Consider the following 10,781-nt stretch of genomic DNA (forward strand, 5'->3'; position numbering starts at 1 on the left):
GGTTATCTAGCTTCCAGTCTTTGTTTGTATTGGAGGAGAGTTGACCGTTATGTACAGATGCAGAACTCGGTCTCCCACCGAGAGAGCTGGAGGATTCATTCTTTCCCTCTGGTCACCAGAACAAAGGGCAAGTGACCTAAGCATCACCAATTTGATACTCTCCTTTTGGAAGTTGTATCACAGAGATTACAACAACCTGCCCAATGTGTTTTCCATTATTTTCTTTCAGCTGGAATTTGTTGATGAGCTTATCGCCTTCAGAAAGTTCTTTCTCCTAGACTCAGGGAGTTTAGAGTTGAAAGCACTTTGAAGTTTCTACTCCAGGCATCTTAGTTTACAAAATAGAAAAGTGATTAATCTCCGTTTAATACAAGACCAAGTAGCCAATGTGGTGCCACGGAGCTCATGAAATATCAGGCTGTATTAAATCTGAACATGAATGGCCTATGTGGTAGTGATTTCACCATACTCTGAACCTTTCAGGTTGCTCCAGTAGCATTTTGTTTACTTCAGAGTGCAATCCATTAAGAAAAAGATTGGAAAGATGAGCTGATTCATAGAAACAGGCCCATGATAGAAGAGCTCTTAAAATTATGCCCCCAACAGTTGATGGAACTCTGTACAAAGGAAAGCTCAAGAGGAACTTGAAAGCTGCCTTTGAATGAAGGAGGAGTGGTCTTGCGGAGGCTTGGTCACCAGGAGTTAAGGGAGCTCTGAGAAGCTCCTGAGGTTATATGTAGAGTTTATATATATGGCAGCATTCATACTTTGGGGTGAAGTAGGTCCATAGAATTAGTCAGTTTCTCAAAGAAAGACAAACATGCTATACTTATTCTCTTTGATTAAAGGTTCACAACTATAACAAATAACTCTCAGTTGCAAGGAAGTAAAATCTGGTTATATTAGGAATATTAATTTTTAAAATTTTGATTGTTTCTCTGTGGACTGGTCTGCTTCCAGGTAGAGTCAGTTTCTCATCATTTAATATTACTAAGTTCCAGACTTAGCAAGAATGGTCTAGAGAAGACGGATTTTCAGTGCAGGGTTGGGTTAAATTGCTTCTGTGGTTCATACCCATTCTGAATTTCAGCATTCCTATACATCATAGACGGAGAAGGCAATGGCAACCCACTCCAGTACTCTTGCCTGGCAAATCCCATGGACGGAAGAGCCTGGCAGGCTGCAGTCCATGGGGTCACTAGGAGTTGGACACAACTGAGCAACTTCACTTTCACTTTTTACTTTCATGCATTGGAGAAGGAAATGGCAACCCACTCCAGTGTTCTTGCCTGGAGAATCCCAGGGATGGGGGAGCCTGGTGGGCTGCCATCTCTGGGGTCGCACAGAATTGGACACAACTGAAGCGACTTAGCAGCAGCAGCAGCAAAGGATATTTAAAACTTTTACTTAGCATACTTTATATGATAAACTCTGAATATATGGGGATGTTGAATTTGGAGACCTTGTAATTATGTTGTTCTTCATGAAGTATAAGAACTCTGGCTGAGAAAAATGCATCTTCAATTGATCTGGTTATTGTATAATTTTAGCAAAATTGGAAATTATTAATAAAAGTTATCATTAGACTTATTACTGTATATTTCTGATAATGTATATGTTACTTTATGTTTATTATAAAAATTATAAATATTATGGGCTAGATGTAGAAACTGGTGCTTTTTAAGTATATCTTACTCAATCTTTACTGTGTTCAATGAAAATTGCTGTATTATCACTCCTGTTTTATAAACATGGTAGTTAAAATCTCTAGAAGTCTCACTACAAGTGACTGGGGCTAGGATTTGAACTCAGATTGCAACATCTATGTTGTAACCATTCTTCTTTTCTGCCTCCCACGTTTGCCAAGTGGCAAAACTGGTTAGATAATGAGCTGATTCCACTCAGACCGCAGCAGCACTGTTGGAGTTAGGTCACGTGGTGACTTTGTCAAGTGTCGATTTCTCAAGACTGGACCACATTTCCCACAACTCCCTTCCTGTATGCATCCAGATGTGATAGTCCCTGCAAGATGTCCTCACAGGAGATTTGGAGGATGGAAGCGCAGCTCACGTGCAGCATCTCTGTCGGCCGGCTCACTTTGTCTATGGGAGACAGTGGCTGGGCTTACCGCTGCTCCCATTCCTGAGATCCTCCGTTAGCTCCTCCAGCTCCAGGGCTTAGCTTTACTGTGTGGCTTCCTCCCTCTTTCCACCTTCTGAGGACACTCAGCCCATCAAGGTCAGAGCCAGTAAGAACTCTCAGGGGCTTTCTGTCATCCTTCTGGGGTTCCAGCTTCCCCTTGATCTCCCCCATCTTATCTCTTCGCTTCCCACAGCCTTTCCTGTTGACTGCACTGCTCAGTGCTACTCCCGAAGACAGTGGCTTTGTGGATGGTGCGTAACCTGCCTCTGTGATTGCAGAATTTAAGTCTCTGTAACAAAGTATAGGTATGTTCTCGCCAATCTACTTCTGTCAGTCAGGCAGGGTTCAATCTTACTCATACTTTCTAGTGCTTCTCTGAGTGAACTGAGCGACTGATATAGGTATGTCAGGGAGTGACGATTTGCGGATTGAAGCTGGCATGTGTTTCCTATCTTTCATTGTTGTAGACCTTATTTCTGGACCCTGGAAACATTCAGTGCAATCTGTGAAACAGTAAATGTTTCTCTTTCTCTATATTTTAACCCCAAGACAGAAGAAATATGGGGTGTAACAGTGGGAGGGAGGACAGTACAGGCAGAAATGAGCATTTCTAAACATTTCTAGCATATGGAGATAGCCTAGATAGAGCAGAGCTAGGCTACCAGGTTCAAGTCCTTGTTCTTTGGCAATTTACATGCTGTGTGATGTTGGACAAGTTATTGGCCATCTCTGGGCCTATCTCTTCATCTGCCTAAAAGGAGAGTATTAGTATTTGTGTGTGAAGATTCAGTGAGCAAACATATGTGAAGTGCTTAGAACAGTGTAAGCTTTGTATTAGCATTTGCTGTTATTATAGTTACTTTATTATAGGAGAGGGCAGTGGCATCTGTGTTCTTTTCCAGGGGTGTTTTAAATTCAACCAACTTACGGAGTGAAAACCCATGGTAGGGGGCCTCTGTAGACTTGCTTCATCCTGTCCCATCTCACCACCCACTTCTCTTCTGTTTGACTCTATTTTGCCTTTCTCTTTCAATTTTTTTTTTTTTTTTTGATGGTCAAGAAAAGGAAAGAGGTGTATAAGGAAGACAACAGGGCAGGGATGTAGGGGTATTTCTAGAGTGTTTCAGTTTTCAAGTTCTTTCCTTACATCACGGCTTGTCAAAATCTAGAGAATAGGGTGCATGACATACACAGGAAGCATAATGGTTCTGACTGAACAGGCCTCGTGCCAGCGGCAGACCTTACAATAACCATAGTCTGAGTCACGTTTATAGATTTAGTGTGTGCCCTGCGCTCACACATACTGAAGAAGAAAGAGGTGGGCTGGTGGTGCGAAGTTCCATTCTCATCCTTCAGTTGAGCTCTAGCAGTCTGCTTTATGGGGAACACATGTATACCTGTGGTAGATTCATTTTGATATATGGCAAAACCAATACAATATTATAAGTTAAATAAAATAAAATTAAAAAAAAATGTGTTTTTTGCCGACATGCATTCTAGTAGGGTTTTGTTTTGTTTCTGGCCTTCCCTGGAACAGCGCACCTTCTCTGGCTCTACAAGATAGGAGAAACCTTTTGAATGCAGCTGCTTGTTTGGGCTGATAGGGGCCCTGAGCAGACATTTATTCATTTCTTTTAGAAGACAGCCTCTTTCCTTCCCCCTGGAGCTACCTCTTGCCAAAGTGGCTGCTATCTGGCAACTGGGTGGTCCAGGATGGTCAAGTTTCAAATGTCACCACGCATATGGCAGTTCCAGGGACTAAAGTCAAGGAGTGAAATGCCAAGCCTTTAATGTCCCTCAAATGCATGTTTTCCCAAGTAGTGGTTTGCCACAGAAATAAACAGCAGTTATGCAAAAGTCCTCCTTCTCCACACCTCCGTTTCCCTCCCAATGTTTCAAAACCATTACACAGAGTACTTTGCGATAAAAAGATGTCGTGGTGTGGCCCACTTAGTATTTTGAAGTGTAGAAATGGAAGATAGTAGGGCACGTATGCCACAGAACCACTAAATGACAGAATCATCACTGGCCTAATTTTCTGAGTCACGGTGACAGACACAAGGGGATTGCTTTTAAAGCTATTGATGACACATCAAGAAGAGAGAAGAGGATGTCTCTGCTTTAGAAAAGAGACCTACAAAATCTTCTTTCTGACTTGGAAATAAGTTTTGAATTCAGGCTTTTTTTTTTAGGATGATGCACAGAGAATAAAAGGCAAATGACAGGGAACTTACCTTAAAACCCCGATGGAGACACCTTACCCAATAGCCTGTGAATACACCAGCGGAGAGAATGGGTCACATTTTTGCTATTTAGGGTGCTGGGGATGGCATCAGTTACTGCAGGGGAGATTTCACCACAGAGCAATGAGCCAAAGAAAACATTACTATTTAACTATTGTAGGCTGCTGTAATTCAGTCTCCTCGCCATGAACAGCAAATGAGTCAAGCTAACTAATGCACAAGGTTGGACTCATTTTCTTTTGAGGAGCCCCAGGAGAATTTCCATAGTGTCTTTTTGCTCACACAACCCAGTTCTTCTTTTCTTGCTTGTGAGGTTACTAATCCATCTCTGGATCTGGATGGGATCAGGAGAAATGAGAGGATGAGCTCTCAAGAAGAGCTGGGCCAGCTTTTGATGATTCTGAGAGAGACAGGTGAACTTCTAGGGGGCCACTAATGTCTTTAATATTTGCCCCTTGGAGAAAGCTGGTAGCTCAAGTTGTTTTACCCTTACATACCAATCCCAGATGAAAGGAAAAAGAAAAAAACCACCATCATTCAAGGTCTTTCATCGAAGCAAACAAATCAACAAACAGAAAATAAATCCACAGTATATTCCCTGAGTGAATCATTGTATTGGTAAAAAGTCCCTGGAATAATCCCCTTTTGAGATCATGGCTTTATATCAGATTTTTTTTTCTCTAGTTACTAAATTGTCTACTAAATTAGTTGAAGCTTGTAGACTTTATTTTTTAAAGAACTTATTTATGTTTATATTTTTGGCCACATGTGGGATTTTTGTTCCCTGACCAGGGATGGAACATGCACGCCCTGCATTAGGAGCATGGAGTCTTAACCACTGGACCATCAGGGAACTCCTGAAACTTGAAGACTTTAAATGAAAAGGCAACAGTTGGAATTTTGATGCCATATGGAGTTGACAGCTTTAGGAACTAAAAATATAGGACTTCCTATTAAGGAATTCCAGATAAACTGAATAATATTTTAGTATAAGTATATCCCAATATTATATGAGTCATACTTACACTAAAAATGTTCACTCTTCAGCTGAAATACTAAAAGGTTTTGTTCATTTTCAGATTCTAACTCCCAGTTAAAACTGAGAGTTCAGTATTTTATCTGGGAAACCTAGCACCATACTAAGTTAACATAGTAAGATTGTAATGGTCTTAGATGAATAATTTTAAGAGATGGATGGGAGTGTGTGGGGGATGCATTTACTTGTGTCTGGGTGTCTTGACTCCTCATTACCAGGCTATTCTTGTTAAGAAGGCCTCTCTCGTTGTCCTGGTTACAGACGTGCCAGTGGCCATCCTTCCAGGGCAGCCTGAGGTCTGGGGGCTGCTGTTACCCCCAAGAAGATCTGATGGAGAGGGGCTGTGTCTCCCCAGGCCCCAGGGAGACTGGCAGACAGCTGAAACAATGCCCCCTCTCCTTCTGTCAGGGTGTAGTATGTTCTTCCAGGAGTGATGAGAACACCTCCTTTTGGATTAGGAATCTTCTTTCTCCCACTGGGACTACAGAAAAAAGAAAGCTGTATCAGGACTTATTTTTGGATGTACTCACATACTGTGTTTTCCATGTAATGGTGGCCAACTTTGCAACCTGGGGGTTCACCTTTAATTAGGTGAGTGCAGACACTGATGCAGAGCGAGTAATGTAAGTACAGGAGTGAAAGGTGAAACTGGGCCATAGAAGAGTTATTGAATATAGCTTCTTTTGACTGTAAGGAGATTATTTTGTGCAATTGTGAATGAATTTTTAAGAATAACTTGGGAAAGAAGACTTTTTTACACTTTATTTATTTTAATTGAAGGATAATTGCTTTACAGAATTGTGTTATTTTCTGTCAAACATCAAGAATCAGCCATAGGTACACTCATGTCCCCTCCCTCGCGAACGTCCCTCCCATCTCCCTCCCCATCCCACCTTCTAAATTGACACAGAGCCCTTGTTTGAGTTCCGCGAGTCATACAGCAAATTCCCATTGGCTATCTATTTTACATATGGTATTGTAAACTTCCATGTTACTCTCTCCATACACCTCACCCTCTCCCTCCTCCCATCCATCCACGTCCATAGGTCTGCCCTCTAGGTCTTTTTCTCCATTGCTTCCCTGCAGATAAATTTATCAGTACCATTGTTCTAGATTCCACATATATGTGTCAGTATATGATATTTATCTTTCTCTTCCTGAATTACTTCACTCTGTGTAATAGGCTCTAGGTTTTCCACCTCATTAGAACTGACTCAAATGCATTGCATTTTATGGCTGAGTAATATTCCATTGTATGTATGTACCACAGCTACTTTACCCATTCATCTGTTGATGGACATCTAGGTTGCTTCCATGTTCTAGCTATTGTAAATAGTGCTGCAATTAACATTGGGGTATACATGTGTCTTTTTAAACTTTAGTTTTCTTAGGAATGGGATTGTTGGGTCATATGGTGGTTTTATTCCTAGTTTTTAAAGGAATCTCCATACCATTTTCCATAGTGGCTGTATCAATTTATGGTCCCACCAGCAATGTAAGAGGGTTCCCTTTCACACCCTTTCTAGCATTTATTGTTTGTAGACTTTTTGATGATGGCCATTCTGACCTGTGTGAAGTGGCATCTCATTGTAGTTTTTTTGCATTTCTCTAATAATGTGTGACGTTGAGCATCTTTTCATGTGTTTGTTATCCATCTGTATGAAGAAGACATTTTTGACAGGTCTTAAAGTGAGAAAATGAAGTTGAAAGTGGAAGGTTTCTGACTGTTCAATATTTTCTTTATTCACTAGCTCATTGATTCACTTTGAAAGAGTATACTGAGTATTTACTGTGTACTAAGCATGGCTCTGTGTACTTAGGGGGAACATGAGATGGCTCCTGATAGCAACTGACTGTTGCAGTTGGTGGAAAGTCTGGCAAAAGAGACATATAATTAGTTGACGATAATGAGCTTCCCTGGTGGCTCAGATGGTAAAGAATCTGCTTGCAGTGCAGGAGGCCCAGGTTTGACCCCTGAGTTGGGAAGATTCCCTGGAGAAGGAAACGGCAATCCACTCCAGTTCTTGCATGGAAAATCCCATGGACAGAGGAGCCTGATTGGCTACATTCCATGGGGTCGCAAAGATTTGTGTCTGACTAAGGGACTAATACTTTCACTCTCAATGCATTATAACAAATGCTATGAGAGAGGTAATTTGGAGTTGTTTTTCAGTGGTAGAGGAAGGGCTGGTGATAGACTGGGTGGCAGGGGGAGAATAGAAGGTTTCTTGGAGAAGGTGGTAGGGAAATGGCATTGGAAGGGAAATAAGGATTTATGCAGATGAAGATTTGGGTGGAGGTTGTTCCAGGTAGAGAGTGTAGCATATGTGAAGGCCCCAAGGGGAAGACTCATTGAGTGGGAGGTGCTAGTGGTTTCTAGAAGTCTTGCTGTAGTATGTGGGGAGGAGTAGGGTGGAAAAGAATGAGGCTGGAAAGATAAGATGGGTCAGATCTCCAATGGCTGGAGATTTGCATGTCAACCTGAGAGCAGGGTAGTGCCAACAAGGGCTTCCAATGTTGGGAGCAACATGGCCAGATCTGCATTTTAGAGTCATCACTCTGAATGTGGGTTGGAGAAGACGAGAGGTGGGAGGCAAGACCTGAGTCAGGTGACTGGTTTGAAGACAGTGTCAGTCATCCAAATGGTCATGAGGCTGGCCAGAGCAAGGTGTCAGATGTGGAGAGGAAGAGAGGTGGGGGACTTTGGCTTGGGGAATTTAGAATGGTTGGTCTTGTGTAGTGGTATGGATTGGAAGTATGGAGCAGAGGAAGGTGTCAGTGGAAGGTGTCAGACTTGGGCAACTGGGAACTAGGAGGGCTGACCCAGAGATGGAAGGGAAGACAGGTAGGGACTATGTGTGAAGAAGCTGAGAAGTCACTGCATTGCTTTAGCACTTCCTCAAAGTAAGTGTAATGACCACCTATCCCCACAACTTAATGTGGGCCAGAGATTGGGGTCACAGGATTATGTCAGGGCTTTCCCCTGCTCTTTGGAAGCTCTTGGGAAACCATGAACCTCTGAGGGAAACCCTGAGTCTGCTGAGGGAGAGGGACACACACACACTCATACCCTTACCATAATAGGGGGTGTGGGCTTAGGTATTGTATTTGTATTAATTAAAGTGGTTTTCCTTACTTCTAACAGAAAACCCAACTCCACTGGACTTGAGCAATAGAGATAACTTTTTTCTCTTAAATAAAATGTCCATCTCGCTTGATGGAGGTCATGCTTGATTTGATTAGTGCCTCAGAGATGTCATTAAGAACCTTGTCTCAGTCTTGTATGCTTCTCTTTTCAATGTCAGTGTCATTCTGAAACTGTCATCTTCTCACGTTCGTAAGAAGTTCTGTTCCTCTATTTCCTTATCTAGCAGCTATGTTTTCCTTTGTTTATGATAGGTTTCTTTATCACCTGAAGGAAACTTTTATTATAACTCTTCTCTCAAAATCCATACCTTGGAACAACTTTGTAGGTGTTGTAAATATAAAATTAGCATCACTTTTGGTACGTGACAACAAAATGCCTTGGATAGAGGTCGAGGAAAAATCATCTTTTAAGAAAAAATCTAAGAGGTCAGAGGAAACACAGTGGTACAAGGGGAAGAACACTACACTAACAGTCCAAATTCCTAGGTTCAAAGTCTGTCTTCTTTATATACTAACTCTGTATGATGCACAAATCCTTTTTTTCAAATATTTAAAATGTCTTATTGAAGTATAGTTGATTTTACAATGTTGTATTAGTTTCTGGTATAAATCAGTGATGTATATGTATATATATATGTATAAATAATACATATATACATACATATTTAATCTTTTTTCATATTATTTTTCATAATGGTTTATTATAGGATACTGAATCTAGTTCTCTGTGCTATATAGTAAGACCTCATTGTTTATCTGTTTTGCAGATAGTAGCTTATATCTGCTAATCCAAAATTCTTCATTTATTCCCTCCCCCACCCCCTTTCCCCTTTGGTAACCATAAGTTTGTTTTCTATGTCTGTGAGTCTGCTTATGTTCCATAAATAAATTCATTTGTATCATATTTTAGGTTCCACATGTTCCATAAGTGATGAAACACTTATTGGTTCCATACATGATGTCATATGGTATGTGTTTTTCTCTTTTTGACTGACTTCACTTAGTATGATCTCTAGATCCATCCATGTTGCTGAAAATGGCATTATTTCATTCTTTTCTATGGACAATATTCCATTATATGTATGTGCCACGTCTTCTTTATCCATTCCTCTGTTGATGGACATTTAGGTTGCTTTCTTCTCTTGGCTAATGTAAACAGTGCTGCTATGAACATTGGTGTGTTTCTTTTCAAATTAGCATTTTCTCCAGTTATATACCCAGGAGTGGGATTGCTGGATCATATGGCGACTTTATTTTTAGTTTTTTAAGAAACCACCATACTGTTCGCTATAGAGGCTGCACCAAGTTACATTCCCATCAACAGGGTTCCCTTTTTTACACACCCTCTCCAGCATTTGCGATTTGTAGAATTTTCTATGATAGCCATTCTGACTGGTGTGAGGTGATACCTCATTGTAGTTTTTTAAAACTTAATTTGAGTAATTTTGGCTTTGCTGGGTTTCCATTGCTCTGTGGGCTTTTCTCCAGTTGTGGCAAGCTAGGACTACCCTATAGTTGCAATGTATGGGCTTCTCATTGTGGTGGCTTCTCTTGTTGTGGAGCAGGGGCTTTAGGGCATGTGGGGTTCTGTACTTGTGGGACATGGGCTCAGTAGTTGTGGCTCCCAGGCTGTAGAACACAGGCTCAATAGTTGTGATGCATGGGCTCAGTTGCTTCTCAGCATGTGAGCTCTTCCGGGTCAGGGATTGAACCTGTTTCTCCTGCATTGGCAGGTGGATTCTTTACCACTGAGCCACCAGGGAAGCCCCTCATTGAAGTTTTGATTTGCATGTCTCTAATAATGGGGATTCCCTGGTAGCTCAGCTGGTAAAGAATCCCCCTGCAATGCAGGAGACTCTGGTTTGATTCCTGGGTCAGGAAGATCTGCTGGAGAAGGGATAGGCTACCTACTCCAGTATTCTTGGGCTTCCTTGGTGGCTCAGCTGGTAAAAAATCTGCCTGCAATGCAGGAGACCTGGGTTCTATCTCTGGGTTGGGGAGATCCCCTGGAGAAGGGAACAGCTACCCACTCCAGTATTCTGGTCTGGATAATTCCATGGACTGTATAGTCCATGAGGTCGCAAAGAGCTGGACACGACTGAGTGACTTTTACTTTCTCTAATAATGAGCAATATTGAGCATCTTTTCATCTGGATGGGCAAATCTTGTAATCTCTTTGAACATCCATTCTGTCACTTGTGAAATGGTGACAT

Source organism: Bubalus kerabau, chromosome 4 (genome assembly GCF_029407905.1).
Source record: "Bubalus kerabau isolate K-KA32 ecotype Philippines breed swamp buffalo chromosome 4, PCC_UOA_SB_1v2, whole genome shotgun sequence".
NCBI classification, from domain to species: Eukaryota; Metazoa; Chordata; class Mammalia; order Artiodactyla; family Bovidae; genus Bubalus; species Bubalus kerabau.